This window comes from Passer domesticus, chromosome 5, assembly GCF_036417665.1.
Source record: "Passer domesticus isolate bPasDom1 chromosome 5, bPasDom1.hap1, whole genome shotgun sequence".
Classification (NCBI taxonomy): domain Eukaryota; kingdom Metazoa; phylum Chordata; class Aves; order Passeriformes; family Passeridae; genus Passer; species Passer domesticus.
The window spans coordinates 17,934,767-17,949,208 of NC_087478.1; the positions used below are offsets into that span (position 1 = coordinate 17,934,767).

General features: G+C 36.9%; 1 long non-coding RNA gene across 1 annotated transcript in view; it reads right to left on the minus strand.

Moving 5' to 3' along the window:
* The window catches only part of LOC135301763 (uncharacterized), a 214,517-nt gene that overhangs the window by 192,839 nt on the left and 7,236 nt on the right, over window positions 1-14,442 (minus strand). Inside the window, exon 3 of the long non-coding RNA XR_010363504.1 lies at window positions 6,521-6,571. This is a non-coding gene — a long non-coding RNA (uncharacterized LOC135301763). The remainder of the gene's footprint in view (window positions 1-6,520; window positions 6,572-14,442) is intronic.

The following is a 14,442-nucleotide window of genomic DNA, read 5'->3' on the forward strand; positions in this document are numbered from 1 at the left end:
AGTGTACTTAGCTGTTCAGAGTGTATCAGCTGGTAAAACATCCTGGTGCTTCATACACTGAAGATGAAGGATATAAACTACATCATGTTAAACTACAATGCAAGAGGGCACTCATGGAAACAGATGACAGTCTTTGCAAAAAAATAATAAAAAGTGTTGTATATGATTGCAAGGATGACCTGTTGACCCAGACTCCTTCACCTAGATTGTGCTTTATGCAAATTCAGGATTCTGGAAATGTACATCTATAAAAACATTCTCTGAAATATCATCCATTGTCAGAAGTGAACATATTTTACTTGTAGCTATCTGCTTCTCAGGCTTCCAGATTGTTTGATTACTGTTGAGAACTTAAGGATGATATTTCTAGACTGCCTAATTATGGTTTCTTATGACTGTAGGAACAGGTGATAAAAACCCTAAGAAAATCTAGTGCTCTACTGCTAGGATCAGTTCTATAGAGCTCACATGAATAATATTTTAGTAACAACCAAATGAATTGTTCAACTTCAGGCACAAAATTGAGATATAGCAGCTCAGGGTTCAACTTGATTCCTAACATAACATTAATCACTCATTAATCACATAGCTTCAAGAGGTCAATATTTATTGAATGACACAGAGAAAACTTACTGAGAAAACTTGTAATGGTCTAAAAGTAACTGCTGTGAGGAATGTAATGGATATCTCACAACACTGTTAAACATGGTGTGTGAAAATGCAAAATAAGGATATTACAACAATTTAATGACCTCCTAGGACTATTGAAGGCAGGAAACTCCCCTTATGTGAAATGATCTTAAAATCACCAATGCTGTGATGACTAACAACATAGTATAAGGCTTTTCTTTAAGACAGAATTTAAGAAAATCATCACATAACCCTAGAGAATAAGAAGAACTCCTCTGTGGTTGTAATCTGCAATTTGGCAGTTCAGTCTTACCAGAAAATAAAAAGACTAATGGCAAGAAAGATTAAAACACCAAATGAAGGATGTTTAATGTAGTTGGTTTTAAACCACATTACATTACAGCCCTCTATCCAGATAACATGTGTATTGCACACATATTGCCAATATATGATAATGTAATATATTAGTGTGCTTTGGCTTGAAATGATTTACAAAGGAAGGCAAAATTGAAGGAATGACACACTAAAATTTTAGACAAAATTGCAGAGAAGGGAAAGTGACATGGAAGAAAAAAACCCAGTGAACCAAAAAAGGAAGTGGGGGAGAAGAAAAGGAAAAGGAAAAAAAAAAACAGGTGAAAAGGCAGAGATTATAGAGTACAGAGGAGTGGAAGGCACATATATATGTACAAATGAGAAAAAAGAAGAAAACTAGCAATCATCGAGAAGAGAGAGAGGAAAAGCCATGAGCAAAAAATAAAGCAAATTGAGGAATAAAAGATTGCTGAGATCACAGTCCCACCAACCTGTGAATTTTGAATGGATACCAGCCAGCTGCTGGGAGAAGGCCAAAGAGTTGCATGGTAAATGAGGAGCAGTTGGCATCCTGGTATTTCACATGTGATGAGCATCCAATATGTGACACTTGATCTTATGCCAGGGACATGCTATGGTTTGAAATTTCTAGCAGCCAATCAGGGTACCCACTGACTACTTTCTTTTATCATATTAATTGCATGCCCTGCACCAAAGAATATTTAATCCAGATGTGCATGAGTTTAGATGGGAAAAAAACTCAGACTGTTTTAAACAGCTGTTCAAAATAAGTCCATAAAAAATAAGGTCTATTTTGGGCAGAAACTTATTTCTTAGATCAAAGTGCTTCACTCATTCCATATTTTTATTCTTTACCAAAAAAAATCAGATCAATCAGGAACAGTTTTTTTTAATTATAGGTTTATTTGACAGCCCTCAGGCAGATGTGGCTATCAGAGATGGCACTAGAAGTACACTCACTTGTATTTAGCAATCTCTGAATTTATGATGTTGCAGTGTTAATTCATCCTATGATTCCAACACTGAGAGTAATCTTTAATCAATAAAAAGGTATGGTTTTAGCTTAATCATCATTCCTTTACTAGAGTACATTTCTTTTTGGTGACTAAATGTTGCCTTTGCAATATGTGATTAAAAACTATGAAGGCGTTATATGCATTTTAATACTAAGATTTATCCTGAGCCAGGTTTAAAATGATGCTTTAAAAATCTCTCTTTTCTAAAGATTAAAAGGAGGTAAGTAAAAGTAGGATGAGATCTATTCAAATTTTCTTATCCTACATGTCTTTTCTATACTTATACAAATATGACTGCTTTGAATCTCTTGCGTGTTAATTTTGCTAAAAGAATGTATCTGCTAATTAATAGTTGTAGATAGTTCAAGCCAGAAATATAGCCTCTGATTCCCTAGTTACAGGCTTGGCATAGGGGCTCTAGTTTCTTAATATACTCTTTTCTTTCTATTTTTCTGTTTATGTAAGGTTCTGAAAGCACTCACTTCTTCTGTGTTGCAGAAATATTGCAGAGACATCCATGAGCATTTATCAGAAGACTTATTCACATGAGAAAAGCTTCTACATTGACATTAGGTGGAGTCTTCTCATAATACTATTTTTGTTGCAGAGTATATATCTCATTACTTATAGAAGTATTAACAGTGTTGAATATTAGGAACAATCCAACCCTACACTGGCCTATTCACCAGTCCACAGAAGGGACTTTCTTTGTCTGCTTAGGGTTAAGAACCACATTGTAAAATTAATGCACTATTCATGTGAGAAAAGATTTTGGAGGATGCAAACCACTATTTCAAACTTTTTTTTTTCATCTAACACAGGGCTCCAGGAAAATTTGCATGTGGGATTTTCATTCAGGTCTCTGAACTTAGCATGAGGTGTAATAGTGAATATGTTTATACAGGCAATTTGTATCTCTCAGAGAAAGGTTTGTCTTCACCTCCATGAGTACTCTGGAAGCAGATGTAGTCACTGGAAATTTATCTCTAGGATTCTTTACTTTTAGATGCATATAAATATCTTCTTGTGAGCTTTTGGCCCATTGGCTAAAATTCATAAAACAATAAATGTATTAATCTAAAATAGAGTGAATTTTATTTTCCTAATGAAATAGTTCCAGTCCTCATTGTATACTTATGTAATCTGAGTAGTTTTTAATCTGTTGTACTGATTTTTAACATCCAAATAAGATTAAAATGAAAACTAACTATAAGCTATCTTTTATAATTTAATGGTGCTTTTAACACTTTAGTAAGAACAAGCACATTGTTACTGCACCTTTTAAAGTACAAAATAAGACTGTGTAGAGAGGGGGATGACCATATTCAAATGAACATTGGTAAAAGTTTCTGTGAGCTCATTATTCTACAGAAAATGAAGCAACCGTATTTCATACCACAAGTCCTGCTTTAAAAAGCACAGTGCTTTTATTCCCTCAGTGATTCTGATAAACATCCTACACCATGGTGATTACAAGCATGTGACCACAACAAAAGTCTCATATGACTCCCAGGGGCAGCTCAGCATGAGTAAGCAATTCCTAGCATAGTCCAAAGCCACATTCCAGTAAGAGATTACAGTTTTTGTACAGCATCATGATTCCTGCCACTCCCCATCCCCCAAGAAAAACATCATTGTTGTTATTTCCTCTAAATCAGGAGACTTAATGACTATCACACCTAACATTAACGATTCCTAGGAATAAGAAATAAGGCCATTTTCTATTTTGGTCCTGGGTGATGAAAAACATGTGCTAATGGGCCCCAGATAAACTGAAAGCTTCATTGAATCCAGAATGTCACAATGCATTTGGAAACAAGACAAAATGTTTCCAAGAAAGACATGCTTTTACCCATCACAAATAACCCAATTAACTGAGTGCTTTAGAGGGAAACTCATAGAAAGTCAGGATTTTGATTCCAGTGAATACATAAGATTTCGCAATTTATAGTTCAAGCCTGAACAAATTAAAATAAACTCAAAGGTTCTGAACAATAGATGTTTTTTAGAGGACTCTCATGAGACCACCTGCACCCTGTCCATCCCTTAACTTTTAAATAAAAAACAAACAAACAAACAACAAAACAAAATCAAAGCAAACCAACCAAACAAACCAAAAGAAAACAAAAACCCACATAGTTTTAGTATATGCTGACATCCCAGTTCAGGTCAGCTGTCAGTCTGCTTTGATATCTCTAATGCACAAAAGAGCTTACTGAAGAAATAGCAGACTATTTCTCAAATCAGAAACTTTGTAAGTGTGATACAAAGCTGCTGGGCCAGAGTGTCACAGTGCCGCTGCTGCTGTGCTTCCTTCTATGGTCTGTGCTGATTCATCTACATTGCGCTGTTTCATTCCATATGAATAAATATAACTAGTCTGGACAGCTGTATTCTGTACATGTAGCAAGAGAACTTGAAAATGCCTGAACCATGGTTAAAGTACCATACTTTTTTGACATGAAGCCTAACTTACATAATATTTAATGTCACCTCTCATTAACACCATTTTATGCCTCTGATGCAGCGTCTGAACCTGCGTAATGCTCATCAATTAGGAACCATTTCTTTTCTATAAAATTATCACCAAAGAAGCTTTTTCCACATCTTCCATTTGCAGGCCACAAAATAGTGAACAATTTACTTAGTCATTTCCAGCGCATCTTTGCCACCCTACATCCACTTATCCTTCTGAGAGAGTAAATTTGCAGGTTAATTTCCACAAATATGTCCTTGTATAAGACTTCCTGGTGACACTTGCAAATTTTAAAGTATGGTCTTACTACCAACATTTTTGTTTACTTTGCCTTCAACGTTTACATTCTCCAGCTTGCAGTGTCAGCTCTGAAAGGTATGGCAATGCCTCAAAACCTATTTCAAAGCTTCTCCTGGAGTCCAAATGGGAAGCTGAACTGAAGCTTAATTCATGTTACACAAACTACCAGAAAATTTTGCTTTACAGGGGTTTTCATAAATTCATGGCCAAAAACTGACTAAGAATCATAGAATCATAGAATTGTCAAGGTTAGAAGAGGCCTTTAAAAGCATCCAGACCAACCATCCACCCAGCACTACTGCTGTAACCCCTAAACCACTAAACTATCATGCAGTGCCAGACCCAGAAAACATTTTCAGGGATGGTGGCTCCACCACCTCCCTAAGCAACCTATTCCAATGCATGACCACCCTAACAGTGAAAACATTTTTTTTGTTATCCATCCCGAATATCCCCTGTCTCAGGTTAAAGCCATTTCCTCAGGCCCTCTCACTGAAGGCCTGGTAGAAGAGACTGGTCCCCACCAGCCTCCTTTCATAGAGCTGTAGAGAGGGATGAGCTCCTCCCTGAGACTAAACAAACCCAGCTCTCTTAGCTGCTCCTCTGAAGACATGTTTCTAGACTTTCATGAGCTTTGTTGCCCTTCACTGGACGCACTCCAGCACCTCAGTGTCCTTTGTAAAATGAGGAGGGGTCACCTCTAGTACACTAGTACACTACCTGTTGTCCACTGGGCTCTCTGTCCTTGCAAGCAGCCAGTGCTTTCTGGATTAAACCAAATTGGTGCAGTTTCAAGATATTAAAAAATTGTTTGTTCCTCTTCTGTTTTGGCTCTACATGCTGTATTCTTGCAATGTTTCTCATTAATCTAGATATAGAGATTTTTTTTCTTATTTTTTTCTTGCTATCTTGACAATACTTTATGCCTCTTTGCTTTGATGTTTGGGCAGAATTTTTTGAATTAGTGTTTTGGGGTTTTTTTGGTGGTTTGTTTTTTTTTTTTCCCTTAACAGCCTTTTTTTTTTTTTCTTGCTATGAATCTTTTACAGTGTGGTAATAACATTCCAAATGGAACTAGGGATCACTCTATCAGTGTCTGTATATATGCTGGCAAAGAAATCATAATTTCTCCTATTTTGTATACTGCAGAGAGTAGCTCAGCACAAATATGTGGAATGCTTGACACAATGTGATTCCAGGCTATGCTTTGAGTCCCATATGTTATTAAATAATGGTTGTAGGTTAAATGCTTGGTGGGGATAAAGAGGGGAAGATGCCAAGAAGGGCCTGATAGTTACATTGGATTCTTCCAGGCTCAGAAGCAGCTAAGTTTCATTTGTAAGTGGGTGCCATGTAACTTCTTATTACAATTCTAGAAGGAAGGCAGGACAGAAAAGGAGGCTGATGAGTATTATCTTGATTTCTAGTCCCAATATTGATGTCCCTGTGCCTTTGTTAGGCACAAAAAATATTTATAAAACACTTATTAATCACACAGGGTATGATCATTGACTAATTAAACTGACATTAAGTTTCTCCAATTAGACGGTGTTTGGGAAACATTTCAAGTATTAAGAGAACTGCACTAATGAAATAACTATTAATTATTTGATCCTGTGGGCTCAGCAAATGACCATAATACACATCCCTGGTTATCTGCATTTCAGCACCCAGGTAGTCACATTTAATTTAATAAAACTTAATGACATTCTTTCAGTCAGGCATTTACATTGACCTGCTAGCTTTGAAATGTTTTACTTACCTGTGCTAATCACTTGATCTCCTCTCATCTGCTTGTCTTGTTTCACTTGACCTATGAAATCAGAAGGAGAAGCGGGTCTTGAATAGTTTGGGATTTGACAAGAGAAAATAAGACATTAAAAGAAGTTGCTGGCATCAAAAGAGAACCAACACTCTAACCCTTGGCTCTGCAGGACAAAACAGTTGTTGAGCATGACAGCCTCACTGTGCTTTAAGTATTCTCACTATATTCCTTAAGCAAAATTGCTATTCAAAGTGGCGGAAATTTCCTTAAAAAGAGAATATCCTAAGAATATATTTTTCAACCCTTCAGGCTGAGAGTTAGTGACTGATGCATTTTTAGGAACACTTTTATCTTTATTCTAGAAATAATTTTTGCAGGTGCATTTTTATTTAGCTATATGTAGGAGTGGATTATCTAAAAAATGTAACTAATCTCAGATGAAAAACTATTTTTCCTAAAATATCTTGACAGAATTGTGATAGTGCAATGTTAGTATTGAGGTGCAGATATTTCCGTACCACTAGAGAAACCAATATTTGATTTTAATTTTATCAAAACACAATGACATAGCATTGCTGTCTGAAGTAATATTCCTGATTAGAAATAGGAGAACAGCATGGCAAAAAAATCTCACTTTCTGTGGTTTTTTTCAATAAGTTTTTACTTCAGCATCTAATGTTTGTAGACCTTTTCATCATTATCCTGAATTAGATTACGTATATCTAGAATAAAAATTGTAAAGGCATACAAAAATAGAATGGTTGACTGCTTCTTTTCCTGCTTAAAGTATTTTATTTTCACACTGATTATGAATAGTATGAAGATTGTTATTTGGAAAAAGAGTATTACTAAAATAAATGTAGCTAATTACCTACAGGAAAAAGCAATAGGAGTTAATCCAGTGGGGAAATGGAGAGAGGACTGTTATAGCTTCACATTCACAGGCACAACCAGCAGTGAGGCTGAGCCTGAGCCTCCAATAGCCACACATGTGCACACATACACACCAAGTTTGTGTGTATATATACACACACAGCATGGACAGAGAATGCACTCACACAAACAGCATCAATATCCTTTCCCTGTTCCCATCTCTGACTAATGAGAATGAAGGCTAATTAGTTAGACACAACTCTGTGTGGGTCCCTCCAGCAGCTGGGCTTAGACTCTGCAGCAGCTACCCCTGGATCACAGGTCTCCCCATCACTGGCACCTGGACATATGAGCCTGCAAGGCCACAGCCTAGTCCATCTGCTGATAGTCAGAACACCTTTGGTAAAGCACAGACACTGACAGACAGACACAAGATCTATCTCTCCAGTAACTTGCCTGAGTGGGCATCCAGTCTACCCAGTCCCTGGATTTCACTCTGACTTCATGAACAAATGTATATAAACAGGCCTCTCCAGAGATGATTCCCACTTCTGGTCCTCACTAAACTTCAGTTCTCATGGTGTCTACAGGAGCTGGCCTGGACCTCCAGGTCCCTCCAGTACCAGTTCTCAAACTCACTCTCCAAGATCTGACCCAACATTCTTGCTACTCTAGAACTTGAGTCTCAAATCTCTTATCCTGCTGGCTTGCTAGACCAGCTAGAAGTTTCTGGTAACTGCACATGCTGGCATGCACAGCTCCACCACACACACTCCAGTTTCTCTAGGTGATGACACCACAGATGCATGGGTCTCTAGATTTGCTGCCCTATCCAGTGGCTGGTACCTAGACCTCTATGCATAGATATGAGTCTCCCCAAGGTAGCTACAGAAGATTTTAAAGATCAGGCAGGGCCTGACCACGCAAACACACTGACTAGTCCCTCTCCTATCATTCAGCTGGCTTCTTTTACCCTGACCCTGTTTTCCCATGCTTCATCCTCTTCAAACCACCTTGATTCCTTCCTTTGTTAAGTGTTGGCTCTTTTCCCCAAACACACCAAGTCTTGCCCAAAATGCTCTTTCACATCATCCCATAATGAGGCCCATAACCCTGTAGCAGTAGCCCATATCCCCATCTCCAGTCTAAAAGATTTTCCTCAGGGAAAGCCTCTCCTTCAGCCTTGCTCTAGGAAAAGCCTCTTCCCTTGACTTGAATTGGCAAGTGCCACATCCTCCAGGGCCAGAGCCTCCTGATAAGCTGCTTGGCGTTCCCCAACTGTCATTGTTCCACTGGGCTCCTTTGTGCTCATGGTCACTCAAACAACCTAACAGAAAGACTTCTTGTTGGGTAAGGGATGATTCTCTACACTCCTGGAAAGAAGAGGAATGAAGATGGATCAGTTTTCACAACTTTATTTATTAAGTAGTTTGTCTAGTTCCTAGGTCAAACTAATGGACCTGCTTCAGCTTCTTTTGTACTCATGTTTTAGTCCTGGAGAGGAAAGGAAGGGGTAGGTCAGACATTTCATGGTTTGGGCCGACAACACACAATTTTATACAGCTCTCTGCTGCATAAAGCTTCTTACATAGTGTTTGCCAGATAAATAATCTTTCTCGCCTCTAACTTGTTTTCTCCTTTTTCTGAAAAGTGGCAATATTAAACTTATATAACATGCATTGAGGGCAACAGTCACAAATTAAAAACATGACACCAATATTAGGATAATATATTCATTTCTATTTGTGTCAGTGGCATAACTGGTATATGTATACCCAGTGAAGGAAAGTCTCTACCCTAGAGAATTTATCATGTTAGATAGGAAAATGAGTCAGGTAGGAAAACTTGCTTAGCAAGTCAGTGGCAGAAATGAGACAATACGTTTTATAAAGATGGGCTGAGCCTCAGGAAGTTTAAGTGATCTTGAAAATACTGAATTAGCCTTATAAAGAAGAAAGAGGAAGTCCGATGATCTTAATAACTTCAGAGAATACTGTTAGAGAAGATAATTTCTTAAACATTATTGAAGTTGTGTATTTTGTTTTATATTATTACTTTTAGTGGTATGAGTTGTATTTGGTTAACTATTTAAAGTCTGATGCATTACTATTTCACTAAAGTACTGTTAAACCTTTGAAAGAATACGGTAAGTTTTACTGATAGAAATCTGTATTTTAGTGTCTTTTTTATGAAATGTTTGCTATTTTTAAATTTTTATATATTTAATTTTTGTACATAAAGGCAATAGCTGAGCATGGTTTATTAATCCATACAAGACAAACAATACAAATTTAATTTTGTAGAATTTATAATTAATTTATAGATAGACTTATTGAAATTTAAACTTGTTTGTTTGACTTTGCAGTGATAGATTTTCCCATCACATTCATTCTAATACTTCTATTATGTGTCTGTCACTTTTGCCTTGTTCTCTTTTCAACTCAAAACCACTCTTCTTATAATTCATTTATTTTTCTATCCTTCTCTTTCTCAGCTTCCCTTTGGTCCCTAGTCATTCTTCAATTTCTTGTGCATCACAGTCTTCTCCCTCTTCCAAATGCTTATCAAAATGCATCTTCCAAAAAGCATTTGAGAAAATATTATTCTTTAATTCCTTAAACCTTACACTCATCTTTACTTATATTTATTGTCTGCATTACTACATTTCAATGCCCTGTCTTTTAAAATTTTTCACACCTCCTTCAAAAGACTAGCAATAGGCTGTATTTTATTTTGCTTTGTTTAGCTTTATAATTAGTAACTGTGACATAAAAAACATAGTTGATGAAAACCTGGCCATGATTCAAAAGTTTTGCCATTTACTTAATTTATGCACTCTACCAAAATAAATAAACAAATAAATAAATAAATAAATAAATAATGTCTATTCTGACCCCTGACTACATAAATAATAGGATTTGGGGTTACAGCGGGTACAGATCGATGTGAAATCAGTGTCTGGCCAGGTAAATCAGCTAGTTTGGTTGCAACTTTCTTGTACCTGAGGACAAAACTTCATATCTAATTTCACTGCTATACAATGTAGAAGAACCTTCCTCCAAGTACCCTATAAAATGAAACATTAAAGTTTCATAATATAATACTATTTTTAGATGGAATTTGAATTTAGAAGCTGTCATGCAAACCAGAACTGCTATCATTAGAGAGAAAGTTCTTTAGCATCTATAATAGTTTCTTAGATGGAGGGAGATGCATTTGGCTAAAAGTTTGCATCAGGTTTGCTCCAAGTTGGAGGACCATCCCAAGCCTTTCAGCTACTGTGCTGGGTTAGGCTTGCCCAGCAGCCAAACTCTCCTCAGAGGGGCAGGGGGGGATGTGGGATGTCAAAGATCCTGGGTCAAGATAGACACAGACAGGACCTACCAATTACCATGACAAGCAAAACAGACTCGATTTAGGGGAAGTTAGGAGAACTTATTGAAATAGATTTTGGGAGTAAGAAACAAAGACAAATGTTGAAACAACACTTTTCTCCTTATTCACTCTTTTCCTGCTGACTCCTCTACACCACCCCCCACCCCCAAGCAGCATAGAGGGTGGGAATGGGCACTTGGTCACTCAGTAAAACATAAAACATCATTCTCTCTGCTCCTTCCCTCTCTTTTCACCTGCACTAAGAGAACACCTAGATGGGCCATTTCCCACTGCATGGATGCTTCCAGTGGCTGGAGTTCTCCAAGTTAATCCTGCTGTAGTGTGGGTTTTCCTTGGGCCTCAGGAAATCCCCTCTGCTCTGCTATGATCTCTGCAGTGGAATCTCTCCTTTGGCATTTGGGGCACCCCATCCCTCAACCTCTTGTCTGCCCTTGCTGTCTGCAGGGGCATTTCTCAGGTTTTTCCTTCTTCCTCTGCCTTTGTGGCATATCTTTGCCCCCCCTTAAATGCATCTTCACGGTCAGCAGTGCCCTGCAGTGGGTGAGCTGGGGCTGGCTGGGATGGGACATGTCCAGCCCAGGGCAGTGTAGACCCCTACTCAGGGAGCCTCTACCCATTGTGCTGTGCTGGCTTGCAAATTAATAATTTCCTTTTCCCTATCACCAACATTTAAATTTGTATGGTCAGAAATTTCATGGTATTTACATTTGCATAGGGAATTTGTAAAAATTATGTGTGTATTTTCCATGTTCCATATTTTCAGTATTATTCATGAACTTCTTAAGAGCTTCTTATGATGCAGTTATTTTAAGTCCTCTGGAAAGTCATTTGGTTTTTTTTTAGCAGTGATGACATTGAAGCTTCATGAGGAGAGTGGTACCTGACCCAGGTTATCTTTCAGATAATTATAATTATAAAAAGGCGATAAAATGAATCTCAGTAGAAATGTAGGCATTATGTAAGCTATTGTTAGAAAGTAAACCATTTACCTCAATAAGTGTTTGGGAAACTACCCACCCCTATACTATAGAAGCTAAATATAACCAACAATTAAATTTGACTAATTATATAAAGTATTCCAACATGTGTAATACATGAGACCTCAAGCCACCTCCCAGTACTATTTTTATCTCTTCAACATGTGTCACTATACGTATTGTAACAAAATTTTCTTTCATCTATGTCTTTTTTAAAAGATTCTGAAATTACTGTAGCTGCCTAATAAAGTTTAGGGTCACATAGTCAAAATAATTTAGAAAGTAGTGTTTTCAATCCCAGCATCAAGGAATTCTGTGTCAGCAAGCACAAACTTTGCTCAAATGCAAAAATGTTGCAGAATAGTCTTGGGACCTTCTTTTAAAATCAAGTCTTCTTACAGTCAAAGGTCCAAGAATGCCTTATGTCTGTGGGTGGTTTTTTCCTTAATTTTTCAAAAGAAAAATATCTTTGAAAATGCATCTTGAAAATTTTGTCATACCACATTATTGAAAAACAATATTAATAAATTCTTCAGTGCATGAGAATACATCTCCTGGTGATATTTTATCATTGATTTAACAAGGGGTTTTCTGTAACAGATTTTGGATGCCAGTAAGTATACAGGATTTTGTAGAGAAATGGAAACAAAAAATGACACAAGTATATGGGAACAGCCTGGAAGTGGCAGAAAGTTTAAAAAAACTATAAATTCAAAATTGAAAAGGTGTCTTTGACACATCTGCCCAAAAGCTTTCATTTGTTTGCGTTTAGAAGAATTTGGAATATAAAGAAAGAAATCAATACTGTTAAGGAAAAACATTACCACAACATTAAATTACCTCTAGTGTTTCTGACCAGTGCCATAAAATTCTGATAATGCCTGAAGTTTGAAAATAGTGAAGCTTTTCATCACAGAGCTTAAATGCTTCATTTAGTTTTCTATCAAGCTATGCCTTCAGGTATCAGTTTCACTTCATTTACTATTTGTTACAGTTTACCACATTCAACAAATATATTTGCTTTGTCTGCACCTCCACACTGTTGCTGTTCATTCTGAAAGGCAACCAGGGCCTCTAACAGCTTGAGACATACTCCTATTTGGGCTACCATAGCAACGAGAATGTGTATTAAAGTATAGGTCACATGGCTTAGTTTCCTAAGGCTAATTAATTTCACTAATTATGGCCTCATACCAGCTGCAGAATGTGTTGGTGACCTAGTGAAATCAGCTGTAGACAACTGTTTTCCATACTGTGGTAGTACGACCTCACCGAGTGGAAATATTAATGTAATTATGAGAATTGCATACAGTATATACAAAAAACAAATACTACTGCATGATTAGAGACTGGACTGTGGGACCTTGAACATGTTTAATGTAGATGTTTAAATCTTCTTTATTGTTTTCTCTATCATATGCCAGTATTAAATAGGTTATAAAGAGCTGAGTAGTTAAGTTTAAAATATTGTCATTGAAAGGTTGTTTAATTCACCAGCTTTACAAAGGATTTATGAAACACCTATCATTTGGGGCAATACAAATATACACATAAATATATATTTAGTATAGTAGTCTCTTGAAAACATGCAAAACCAAAACAGCTTCTGCTTGTTATTTTTCCTATATTGCAAAATTAATACTTAACTGTAAATCAGAAAATTTTATGTCACAAATAAGATCGACTGTATTACATACTACAAGGTTCTAAATCTCTCTTCTTTGCCTGTACAATAGAGTTAATTTTAGCCCCCACCACATATGCAGCTTGATCTGTGTAATAGAAAAGCAGGTGTCTACCTAGGCTTTGGGGAGCAATTAACAATTCATTCTGTATAAAACCATGGTGTCTCACTGGTAAAACTAATTGAAGCAAATAAGACATTTTCAATCAGCTAAAAGAAGGCATTAAAACAACCTTGCAAAATTGTCATGACAAATTACCAGCCACAGCACAAAACCTTCTCAGACGGCCTTTACCATGGTGATTGATGAGAATGAAAAATTAATGATATCTTACTGGCCTGTCAAAAGAAAAAATTGCTTGCCTGACTGAATAGCATTTTCTGAGGCAACATTAAATTATAGAAAATTAATAAAATACACAAATGTGTTTTATTTTTTAGCATAATTATTAAAAGTTCTTATTTTCCTACAGTAGGGAAAAAGCACCAAATTCTACTCTCAACCCGTCAGGACACAGACTGTCTCTGTCTAGGTTTGAGAGTAGCATTACAAAGTCAGTAAAAGGTTATGTTCACAAAATTGTATACTTAGAATGAGCACAGAAGAGAAAACCTGCTGTCAGGTGAACCCCAGGCATTCCCCAGAATGGGAGATGCACAGGAGGACAGACTGGATCTTCAGTCCTGGCTCTGAAGAGGAATGGTCACAGCTCCCTACACAGTGATCATAAACCATCACAGACTATCTCAGAGGTGGGTCCAGGTGGAAAAACAGTGTTTAGTAAGATACAGGTTCAGAATAATCAGATGAGGAGTTTCATTAAATATTTCATTTGTGTCTCTATTCAGAGTGGTTTTCCCCCCTTTTTTTATTTCTTGGAAATTGGCAAGTAATCATGCATCTTATCCCTGTGTCACTTCCTTCTATAACAAAACAAGAGTCTGCATAGTTCTGCATAACTGCATGAAACAGTATGAGACTACACAGG